The sequence below is a fragment of the Pelecanus crispus genome, chromosome 1 (assembly GCF_030463565.1).
Source record: "Pelecanus crispus isolate bPelCri1 chromosome 1, bPelCri1.pri, whole genome shotgun sequence".
Classification (NCBI taxonomy): domain Eukaryota; kingdom Metazoa; phylum Chordata; class Aves; order Pelecaniformes; family Pelecanidae; genus Pelecanus; species Pelecanus crispus.
Genome location: NC_134643.1, coordinates 209,043,733 through 209,056,355, shown reverse-complemented (window position 1 = coordinate 209,056,355; position 12,623 = coordinate 209,043,733). Strand labels below are relative to the sequence as shown.

General features: G+C 40.1%; 1 protein-coding gene across 2 annotated transcripts in view; it reads right to left on the bottom strand.

The window, feature by feature from the left end:
• Window positions 1-12,623, bottom strand: part of ALKBH8 (alkB homolog 8, tRNA methyltransferase) — a 53,587-nt gene that overhangs the window by 22,257 nt on the left and 18,707 nt on the right. The window lies entirely within an intron of this gene.

Here is a 12,623-nt window from a genome sequence, read left to right as displayed (position 1 = left end):
GAAAATGCTATCTAACCCCAGTATGACCTTGATGCCCTTTTGTGAATCCAGAGACAAAGACTCAAGCAAGTTCTCAACAACATCCAATTTATTCAATTTTGCTAACATTCCATTTTCATCCTTTAATAAATAGCCTCCCTAGCTCTTAGCTTAAACTCTTTTAGGACACAGAAAGCAAGAGGCTAATGCTGTTAGCCTTCATTTAATTTCTTTTATTGACTCAGCCTTCTCTGCAATATTTTCCATTCTTTAAGTCATATGTCTTCCCTCACATCAACAGGTGCTACTACACTGACATACAGGGAATTGCACCACCTACACCAGGGCAGAATGTGCCCCAAATGTACGAAATAACTCATTTTCTTTTCCAAAGGAGAGGAAATTTCCAAGATTTTGTATCACTTGCTCTCTAATGGAGTACAGTTTAATGGAAGAACACAAGAGGAGTCGTATACAACCTGACCCTAGTGGTCTCAGAGGGCTCAATTTGTTCAGGACATAACGCTCAGACATCACAAGAAAGCGGTTCCGCATCATCAAATACATCTCCTCAGACTTGCACTTAATGTATCACTCTATGTTCTGAACACAAGTAATTCTTATTTACATGTTTAACACTGTACCAAATGTCTACCAAGAAACCACTGTACAAGTCCTTACAACACAGACACAGCTATTCTGTAATGAGTACAACTTTATATGCAAGCATGATGACATTTACAGGAGTCTGGTGTGCATATCTGTGTACGTGGTGCTGTGGCTTATCTCTAATTCCTTCACACATTAAAAACTTGCAAGTTCAAGAGATTTTCAATATCTAAGTACAAAAGGAAACAATTCAGAGTTTAAAAAGACCATATCACCTTTTTAAATCACTGATCATTTACAAATGTCTGTGGAAACACACTATAATCAGCAATTTCCATGTTACCGAGGTTGCAAATACATGTAGCAGGACTCTCTTCACCCATAATTTTATTCTCATGCCACCCTACCTGTACATTTATCACCCTGCCATCGACCCTTACAACCTTTAATTGCAGGTTTTCTACAACAGAAGTGGTATAAGGGACTGTGAATAGGGCCTCCACATAACATAAATAATAGTTAATACAGGGCAAACCAAGCCTTGGCTAAGTAATACTGCCAAACGTGGAATAAGAAACACCTACAGTAACGAGAGAGTCATTTCCAGGAAAGAGGACCTGAAATACTTACATTCAGGATGGTACACTCATACCACATACCAGTGTGCCACCACTGCTGTATAATAGTCTAAGTCCTTACAGGTTCAGAGTATTTCAAGGCATGGGTAAAACAGGCTGCATGTTCATCATCCTGTATAGTAGAACAGTCTTCCCTCACTTTCCCCAAACATCAGGGTTGTTCGTCAGACCTTATTCTCCTCTGCAGGTCTCAGCTTTCTGCTTGTAATGCTGTAGTACAGGAATCCAAGCTAACTATAAGTCATAGGGTGGGAATAGTCATTCCGTTCAAGATTAAGACATCTACGTTTGGGCAAGGATTTTTAAAAATCCTATTAGGGAACCAAAACCTGTGAAAACAGACACAAGATAGCTAGTTTAGCATGAGCTGATTCACCCCCTAGGCTGGACTGACTCATTCCCCATTGATTACAGAGGAGATCAGGGATGCAGTGCACACATATGCACCTACTCGTAAACACTAAAATGTAAGTGTCTTAATCCTGGACTGAGTAACACTGACAAGTTATTTAATAAGGCACCCAAGTATGGATTCAGCAGATACCTCAACTCTGTTTAAAACAGTCCTGCCTTAACTAAAACCTCTTTCTGCACTACTATCACTATAATCCTGCCCCCTACATACTGAGAAAGTAGTATAGAAACAGTCCAGTGCTGAATATATGTAATTCAAAAGGATGAAATGATGAGTTTACTCAGCCTGAGTTTGAAACAAAGGCCAACTAGCCCTTCTCACAACTCCATCTAACTGTTCCAGAGACCATTACAGTAACAGAGAATTGCCAGAATACAAGACATGCAAACTGTGCCTTCCCAAACTAATTCTTGCATCATACCTCACAAGAGCTGACAAGACACAGTTTTTAATCTATTGCTGTAGAAACTACCATATGGCTTGTTTCTTAATCCTCTACATCTTCACCGTAAAAGGGAAATCTACTGAGGAACAAAGATCTGGGCATGAATTTACAAATTTACAGAAATCGCTTAAAGATACAAAGAAATGTCATTCCTCAGCAGCCAAAAGCATATAACTCTCTCTTAAAAAAAAAAACCAAACCAAACAAAAACCCCACAAACCCACGAAAGCCATCTTCTTGGTTAATGATGTTTCCTAGGGCCATAAAGTATAATTCAAAACACAGCATCACAGCATGACACAGGAAGACTTCTTTAAAATCGTTTGAAGAAAACTGTTTATCAATTCACACAATTGCTATGTTTCACCCCATGGAAGTACCACACATCTGAAATTAAGTATTATTTTAAAGCAGGTAAAACAATCAAAAAGGAAAAACACATTTTGATGTTTGGATAGGCAGTATTCCAACACTGCTGATTTTCGTCACAAGCAACGTCATCTTCTTCTCTCATTCCCTTCATCTGCTTCATTAGCTGAATGAGTGTCTTCACGTAATGCAGCCAAAAGTTATGCAAAAGGGCTCTACCAGGGCCTCAACATCTGGCCCCGAATTTACAATGGTTTGCGTGAACGTGCACTGCAGAGAGATGTACGCAGTAACGGAGGAAGAGGAGGAGGAGGAGGAACAAGAACACCTCACAAGGAACTGCGAAATGTCCAGTTTTCCCTCCTTTCAGCTGCACCATCAACCTTGGTTCCTTCCAACCACTATTCTGCTGCCCCAGCAAACAGACCTGAGCTTCACCCGCATTGCCCCTGCACCGCACCTAGAGGCTGGCTGCCTACTTTCTTCTCTAGTAAGAGCATACACCTCTCCATTCCTTGATTCAGAATCTTTCTGTCAAGTGTATCAGCATCACAGCTTTGACAGCTCTGGCTCCAGCACACTTTTAACCGCTCAAAATTGTCAGTTACTTAATGAAAATTTCCAGTCAACTCTACTGAAACAAGAGCTCTGTGGAGAAACTCCTCCTGAAACACTCAACATAGCTGGAAAAAAAAACCCAGAAACAGAATACTGCAGTATGCAAAATGCTCAGATTTGTAAAGATAGTACAAATGCAGACAGACTTCAAAGCCCATTTGCTACACTTACTGGTATTATAGAAGTCCAGTTCAAAGCCAAGAGAGACAATACACCACAGCAGGAGCTTAACTTATTAAGCTTGTTTCTTTGCTTATAGATTACTTGTGATTATTATTATTGGCTACTTGTCATTTCTACATGAAATTTGCCACAGTCTTAAAATAGGCTCCTATGCCAATAGGGATGACATCACTGACTAATGAAATTAGATTTCTTTATTGAATTCCAGAACTGAAGTACGGCTGAAATGCAACAGCTAAAGATAACGACTTTTTAATGCCCCAGAGTTCAGCCTGTTTGCAGTTAATTTGTGGCAGGCACCAGGATTCCATTTCATGCATCAAGTACTGATCTGCTAAAAATAACATGGGGAATAGGAATAACTTTCACTGATAAACCTCTTGCAGAAATTAAAAAATCTTTAAAAAAAAGGTAAAGAAATTAGTAACTACTCAAACAATACAGAGGTTTCTATAAAAAAAAAACCTATAGTTCAAGAATGACAATCCAAAACCTGACTCAAAAATAATTTCAGCTGTAATAATATTAATTGAAATGTAAATTTAAATACTGTTTGTTTTCTTCTATTACAATGATTACATTTTTCACAGAAATTAATAGCAACTTCATATTTAAACAGTTAATTCATCCCACCACTACTGAAAAGTAGTTCATGTATCGTAGTGAAGGGTACATGGGGGGAGTGAAGTGGAACAAGAGGAAAAAAAAAAGGTTTTAGTTTAAAAAGAGCAATATCGTGCATCAAAATCTAATTTTTTTAAGGTTTTTAACTATCTACATATTTCCTACCACATGAAAACCAGTTAGAAATCTCTAGCAATAGCTATGCAATAGCAAGACACTTTTTAGACAGTACGTTTGTTTCCACTGAAAAATTCAATATCTGTATTTGTGTGTTACAGTAAAGCCGTAACAGCCAGACATCTGAGAACTGGAAATGAAATGATGCTGCCTCAGTGTACAAAATAAGCACACTACAGAAGCAGCAGATAGCCTGGAGACAATAGGTTCTGTTAAAACAGAATCAAGTTGGTAAAGGAATTATGCAGAAGTTTTTCTTCATTATTTAGCAGCTATGACCACAGTCAGAAAATCATAAGCCCTACTGCAGACTTCAAACATTTTACAAAGTGTTTCACTCACAGTAGGGTTTTGGTGTGATTGTGAGAAAATTAACTGGAACTATATGACATTTTTTATAGCATCTCTATGTATTTTTCCACATGATACCGCGTGGCTTTCATTTTCAAATTCCTTCTAATGGCAATTTCTTTTGTCTCTTTCCACATTCACCTTGGATGCACCGCTGATGCAACTGCCCAGAGGAGTTCAGGAGACAAGAAGAACATTCTTCCCACATCCCCTTCTGGACACCAACGACTCAAAGAAAACACAGCAAAATGAGCAACCAACTGACTGGGAAGAAAGCAAAGTGATAGGAACCAGGAGAAGCCGCAGCTCTGCCTTCCCTCTCAGCAGCCAAAATAATGGACCATGTGCAAGAAACATGAAACTGCTACACAGAATGGAGTAAGGCAACTTCCCACTCCCGCAGACCCAGGAAAAATATTTCAAGTCACAGCACATTCTGCAAATCGGAGATCCCACAGCAATCAAACTACAGGCTGCCCTTCCTTCCTCAGCACTGAAGTAGGATTCTAGCCAATTTAGGACTTATTAGGCCTTGCATAGTGGGGAACGGCTTTATGGAAAGGCATGGTAAATGACAAGTTTCTTCTGCGGAGAGGAAGGAAGGTTGGTATGAATGCAACAAAAGGGAGACAGGAGACAAAGCTTTGCAGAGCTATTTGCCCAGTACTGGCCCACCAGTAGTAAATGCCAGACCTTGGAGATTCACCACAGGGACAACTCATACAAAGAAGCACCTGGTGATGTCTCACCAAGATGAAAGGGGAGAAGGAAAAAAAAAAAAGACTATTTTTACATACAAAACTGTAAAATACAGGCTCTGTCATAGCTTAGCTTCGATTTTGTTCCTCCCAAGCAGTTGAGGAGGTAGCAGAGAAGGTAAGATCTCCATGCTGCTGTCTTGTTTCTCAACAAATAACTGCCACACAGCTTCTCTAGAAGTAATGTGAGTATCATTCTTCTGTGGGCAATTCTGTCCAAATGCTTTTCTTGTAGCATCTCAGTGAAAATCAAGATTGGCTAGCAGATTCCTACAGCACCTGAGAAACAAATGCTTGTCTGCATTAGTTATTATTAGGTATTGCAGGACAGGTTCCCTCTTAACAATTTACATGAAAGCTGGGCTTTCAAGATCCTTACAAAGGTTAAAGTAACTGATCAGGTGGAAACATCAGCAGGAAGCATTGATATCTGTGAACAGAATCCTGTGTGGAAACAGGGAAAAGACATCCAGCACAGAAATAAAAACTCAGAACAGTATGTTTACTGAATATTCACCTTTCCCAAAAAAGGCATTAGGATTATTATAAATATTCCCATGGAGGGCTGCAGGCTTTGTTGCTTATCTCAGAGGGATTACATTCGATTACATCAACAGAAAGTTCTGCCTTAATTTTGATGGGTCTTTTATCTGATCCAAGCTCAATGACAGCACATTATGATATAACATGGACAGAAACACACAGGACATATTTATACAGAGTAAACGCAAACAGAAGAAACAGATTTATGAAGCCTGATGCATTTAATTCGTGGTGCTCAGGACACCTTTCACATGGAGAAGCTCTTCAGTAGTTTTCAAAAATGAAATACCACTTTAAATGGAACAAACCAACTAAATTTGGCATACAGTTATAAATACAGTCCCTCTGGGTTTCCAGCTAAATGATACAGAAACCACTGCAAATCACTGTTCTTCAAGTGATAAAATCCATGACTAAGAGGGGTACAGCTCAAAAAAACTGTCTTACAGATCTGAAAAGCACACTTCTGAGCTTCAGGAATCCCACCAGACTCACTTAAACAAACTTCCGAACTCAGCATTAGGTTGCAGTATTTAAAATTGATGTCTTCCATTTGGGTCAAGAGACATTTTGGTTCTGCCAATCCAATCTCTCTAAATATTGAACCCTGTGACTACTATTTCACCTACTACAATCATGCGGCTAGCATGGACAGAGGAAAAACTTTAGTATAGTCACTACCAGAGTAATTCCTTAAATAGGTAAGAGACTTTCTGCCTTCGCTTAAAAGAAATATAAAGCAATGTAAATGCAAACAGTAAATCAAACTGCATCAGCAACTAACCAAGGTAAGCAAAATAAGAGCAGGACCACAAAGTTAACACAACAATATCTAGTGCCTGCCTACCTTGTTAAAGCTCATACAAGACATGAAACAGGTGCTAACTGTCAAAGGCTGGGTACAATCTGGACTTTCTAAGGGCTGCTGATAAAAATCTAAAACCTCTCAAGCAGTTATTACAGAAACAGCTGCTGCTATAGCAGCTACAGATTTCTGTTTGTTAACCAAGACAGATTAGAAATAGATCAACAGATAAGAAGCAAAAGTGCAGGAAAAAAAATGGTCAATTTTCAGCCTGAGAGATGAGTAATAGCAGCATACCTCATTCTATCAGTTCTAGGACGACCATTGGTCATACATATTTCAAAAGATCTGGTTGAGTTTTTCTTTTAACATTGCTCTCAAGGCTTAAGAGTCACAGTTTTTCTTTAATGCTGCACTTAATATCTGCAGGCTGACATGATGAATATGTGTTCAGATGAACAGGAGTTAGGCAGAGGTCCAGGATGATCAACACGCAGCCCCACTGTTTAACCTTGAGCCACAAATCTGACTCAAAACCCTGAAGCTTCCTTTTCGCAGACGTTAGGTCAGGAGCCTAGCCAGAGCATCACAGCAGTTCTCAGTGTTTATACCAGCCTTCTGACAGGCCAAGGCACAGAGATAGGAAGCAGAGTAAGGCACTCAAGGAGGAAAAGCAGAAGCTACAAGAAGAGAATGACAAGCCTGGGGCTTCCACATCAGAGCTGGGTGTTAGGAAAACAGGACAGAACAGCATAAATCATAGTATGGTGCCAACACAACACACCCTTCAGGAAAACCATGACTGTGCTTCACCCTCTGGCATGGGGCAGTGGGTGTCCCACAGCAGTCTTGGACAGAACGGGGCAGAGCTGATGAGGAGGGACTGCAGGGTGTTGCTAGCTGTTTATTGAAGGTAAGAGCTGCAGCCAGGATGGGAAAATTCTTTTATGGGTTGGATACTCTTATAGCACTACTTAGCTCATTATAGAAATGCTACCCCTGTATTTCTAAAATTCTAATGAATCAAGGCTTACATGACAGCATGTAAAATGGCAAATTAGGAAAAATGGAAAAACAGAAATCTCAATATTGATCAAGCTCCTGCTGCAAACCTGCAAAAGGAAATTTGACATAGGCTTTAACTAGGATTTTTTGAGACAGATGCAAACTTGGCCAGGCTCCTAAGATGAAACACTGTAAAATTATGTACCTTTAGAGACACCAAATGGAGGCACTGAAAATAACACCTAACTCAAATAAAAACAGAAAATCTCAACAGAAAGGACTGTTCCCTGTTTTGTAGCACTCTGTTCAAATTCATGGACACAGGCCATATGGTTTGCCATTAAGCTTAATAAAAATCCTTCTGAACTAAATTTACCCCATAGCCTTTCTTCTCCTACTATGACAACTTCTGAATTAAGGAAAGTTGTATGCAATAACATAATATTGAAACTGATATTCATTAATATTTTCAGTGTATCAGCTCCTATAAGGAAAGGGTGAACGTGGCGATTACAAGCCTGCAGGACATTCTGGAAGTCTCACTTTATTCTGCAGTTTCCCAGGAGATGCTAAGGAAATGGGTCAAAACCAGAAAAGTGATTAGCCTGAGATCCTCGCTTTTCCTGGAGTATTATGGGACAAGACACATCACCTGTCTCAGTGCTTTGCCCTCAAACTATTTTGTGGTTTTTATAAGTGAGGCAGAAGTACAAATTAATAGTGAGATTTTTCTCCTTCAAATCAAGTTTAATCTGTCTTGTAAACTCCCCAAAACACAACATATTGCACCAACTAGAACAAAATTGAGCCACTTAGTTTCTCCGTGCCTCTTGACAAAGCTGTTCCATGTGACTGAGAGAGAGAATCTCACACCTACATTTCTGCCTCATTTCATACAAGCTTAAGAACTTGGTTTGCTGTAGGCTATCCAATGCAAGACAAAATGCAGTGTTGTGAAGAATGATGCGTGTATTTTCTTCTCAAGATTGCTTGTTCATATTTAAAATGAACATATATACCACATGCCAATAACTATTCCTTTTTCAACATAAATCAAGTTTGCAGAAACAAATTAGACTTACACTGATTCCTCTAACAAAATAGTACGAAGTGCTTTGTTACTGGATAAACTCATTCACCACTGAGGAAAACTGATTCTCAATAATGTCATTTAGGCTGCAAGGTATCTTAGGCTGAGGATGGCAGTGGCACAAAGTGCAGTTGGATACATGTCACTAGTGGTGTACCCTACGGGTTGATACTGGGGCTAACAGTGTTTAACATCTTCATTAATAACCTGGACGATAGGGCAGAGTGCACCCTCAGCAAGTTTACAGACAATACAAAACCAGGAGGAGCAGCTGATACACGAGATGGTTGTGCTGCAGTTTACAGGGACCTGGACAGGCTGGAGAACTGGTGCCAACAGGAACCTCATGAAGTTCAAAGGGAAGTGCAAAGTCCTGTACCTGGTCAGGAATAACGCCATGCATCACTACACACTGGGGGCAGATCAGCTGGAAAGCACCTTTGCCAAAAAGGACCTCGGGGTCCTGGTGGACGAGAAGTTGAACATGAGCCACCGATGTACTCTTGCAGAAAAAGAGGCCAACAGCCTCCTGGGTTACATTAGGAAGAGCACTGCCAGCAGGTCAAGGGAAGTGATCCTTCCTCTCTACTCAGCACTGGTGAGGATGCATCTAGAGCACTGTGTCCAGTACTGGGACAGGACTTCCCACTCCAAGAAAGATATGGATTTACTGGAGCAAGTCCAGCACAGGGCCATGAAGATGATTAAGGAGTATCTGTATATGAGGAGATGCTGAGAGAGCTGGCACTGATCAGTTTGGAGAAGAGATGGCTCAGGCTCAGATAAGACAGCTCCTAGCAGTGTGTATAAATACTTGATGGGAAGGAATGAAGAAGAGGGAGACAGACTCTTCCTCATAGTGTCCACCAACAGGACAAGAGACAATGGGCACAATTCAAAACCCATGTGACTCTATCTGAACACAAGAAAACAGGGTTTTTTTTACTGTGAGAGAAGTCAAACACCGGAACAGGTTGCCCAGAGAGGTTCTGGAGTCTCCATCTGCAGAGATACTGGAAACACAACTGGACACAGTCTTGGACAACCTGCTTTACCTGACCCTGCTTGAGCAGGAACCTTGGACTAGATGACCTCAAGAGGTCCCTTCCAACCTAAATAATTCTGTGGTTCTGTGAACACGATATAAGAAGTTTCAGAACCTATGCTGATAGCTAAGGCACTAGGCTAAGGCAGCACTTGTGTTTAGTCCCCTGTTCTGCCACAGACAACTTCTTCCTAAGCCAAAGCATTTATTTTAATTACTAGTTACTAGAACCTGCCTAACTCAGATCCTGGAAGGACAAGCATACAAACAATTGAAAGAAAAGCTCTTTCCAGGACTTAGTATAAGAATAAACTATATGATGCATTCAGCTTTCTTTTCTTCCTCTGAAGTGACTGGCTAGCCAACTTCCGAAATAGGATACAGAACCAGTTGGGCTGCAAGGTTATTTCTTTATGGCACTTTTTATTCAAATGTGTGCATTTACTGTTGAGGAGAATAAAGAAAGACAAAGACACACAGCTTTGTTTATGTATGTTTTCCATCACATTGCAGCCTAATTTATTCAGGTGAAAAAAAAATAGTCACACTACAGAGAGAAGAATAGAGACAAGAGACAGATACCAAAATTTGCTGCTGTATATGCAACTCCAATTATTTATTATCAGAGTGTGTAAATTTTGTACATGGCAAGCTTGAATAGGCATAGATAAGGGGGCTTCACTCCTAAAATAGCTAACTTGCATATTACTGCAACTGGTATTTACATTTTAAAATCAGATGAAGATCTAAGTGCACAAAAACACATTAAAGAAATCATGAAAAGTTGTAAAAGTACCAGAAAGAAAAGCCATTAAATAATGCAGCATTCCTTGGGCCACTGGCTTGTTTTACTACATGTGCTTTGATTGTTTGCACCTGAAAAGTGCATTAATGGCCCATTAGGAAGAGGCACTGAAACTTGGGAGCTATCTAACAGACTGTATCCAATGCCTATGCCTGAAATATCTAGAAATGGCCCAAGTCTGGCTGTTTCCCTGATTGAAATGTACACATTCCAATTTTTAACAGCACCATAATGGTCCAGGCAGCCCACTTCCCAGAAAGGTTTGTATTTCTCAGGTGATTAAAATCACTCTGCTTTTGGCCATCTCTGAGACCATCACTAAGGTACACTGTAATATAATCACCTAGAAATGCACTACCTATGGTGCCTCATCAATGAAGTAACAGAGCATCTGTGCTAGAGTCAGCCTTTTAATTGAAATGGAAAAAGTAAGAAAGCCTGGCACTGCAGACTGAGGCAGAACATGTGAAATTACAGTACCGATATATTTTTTATAAAATAAAGTAACTTTAATTTTTTTTTTTTTATTTACAAGATCAGCTGTAAGTTGGGGTCACCTACTGTTGCTGTGCTGCTCTGAATGCTCACCAGGTATTAGAAAAATTAAACTTAGGATGGATAAACTGCACAGGAGACCAATTAGAGTCCCTTCTAGAGAAACTGCACGAAAGGAATGGATGTTCCCATGTGCTACCTAGCATGGAGCTGCTGGCACTGTTAAAGACAACACTGCAGTTGAACAGAGGAAAACACACTATATCTGAGATGAGGCTCAGTGCAGAAGCCACATGAGGGAGTAGCCCCTAGACTGGGAGACTCCAAAACAAAAGTAGTAAGAACTCTACTGCCACTGTGCATACCACCCTCACAACTAATCCCAGACATTCCTACTCGAGTAGATGCTTTTGTGAGTGGTGGACAAATACATCCATGGTCAGGCTGAGAGGACTGGCAACACTGACACCCCCTTTTAAAGCGACCAAGAACACAGATATGCCACTGCCACAAATATGAATGAAAAAGCTATCCTTCCTTAGACTCACCCCTAGTCCCAGAAGCTCCACATCCACTACACAACTTGCAAGAAGAAAATAAGTAGTTGATGCCAGAGCCAATACTAAAGATTCAAAAAAATGTGAGCACTCAGAATATCCAGCCATGTTCCTTTCTCTGCCTAAAGAGTAAGACAAACTGAGAGCAATAATCAAAGTTGTTGTTTTGTAACAGGAGAACACTATTGGTAATAACGGTACAACTCTATAAGCACACACATCTGTGTCATCTACACACCACTGCCAGAAAAAACAAGTAGCAGATTACATCATTTTTATCCAGCATTCATAGCTTTTCAACGGAAAGATTCAAAAGATTATTACCCACTGTGACAACCTGTCCTAAGCCTTGTTAAACTTCTAGTTATCCAATACCATGGGAATACACAGCAATACATGTAACTCCCCTGTCACAAAAAGCCCAAGACAGCAATGGAAGCAGGCCTTGCAGATGTGTAGAATACATGCTCAAGAAATGTGTAGAAAGATGGGAAGGCCAAGTAGCACAGACTTACTGCAGTAGTGCTTAAGGCAGAGAAAACACTAAATTTATAAAACAGGAAGGGCACAGATGCAGCAGATGAATCCAAACAGAGTAAAAGTAAAGACACTAATTAGAGCACTGAGACTAGATGATACGGACTGTTTTCAGGCCTACTCTTGATATGTTACATGACTTCATGCTAGTCCACTGTTCTTCTATTTCCCTTCCCATTCTTTCTCTACATAATCTGTGTATGTTGGAAACTTATGAGATCAGAGTCTACCTCTGCCTGCATCACAACTAGCTCAGTAGAATTCAGACTCTGACTGGACAGTCTACAGGTAATACACCTACATTAGCCTACTGTAAATGTACCAAATATAAAAATAATGGGAGGCTTATGCAGACCAGAGGGAACAGGGGATGACACAGGAAAAAATGGAAGTAAAAACATAAACAGGAGTGATACGCTTTCTAAGATGAATACAAAATGAAGAAAGGTTGATCGAGAACTGGATGCTAACATTTAAAAATAGGGTATCACTGATATCACTGGCAAATCTTCCACTGACATGTCATTGCAGTTACTTATTTAATTAGCATATCACATTACCTTACATGCTTGATA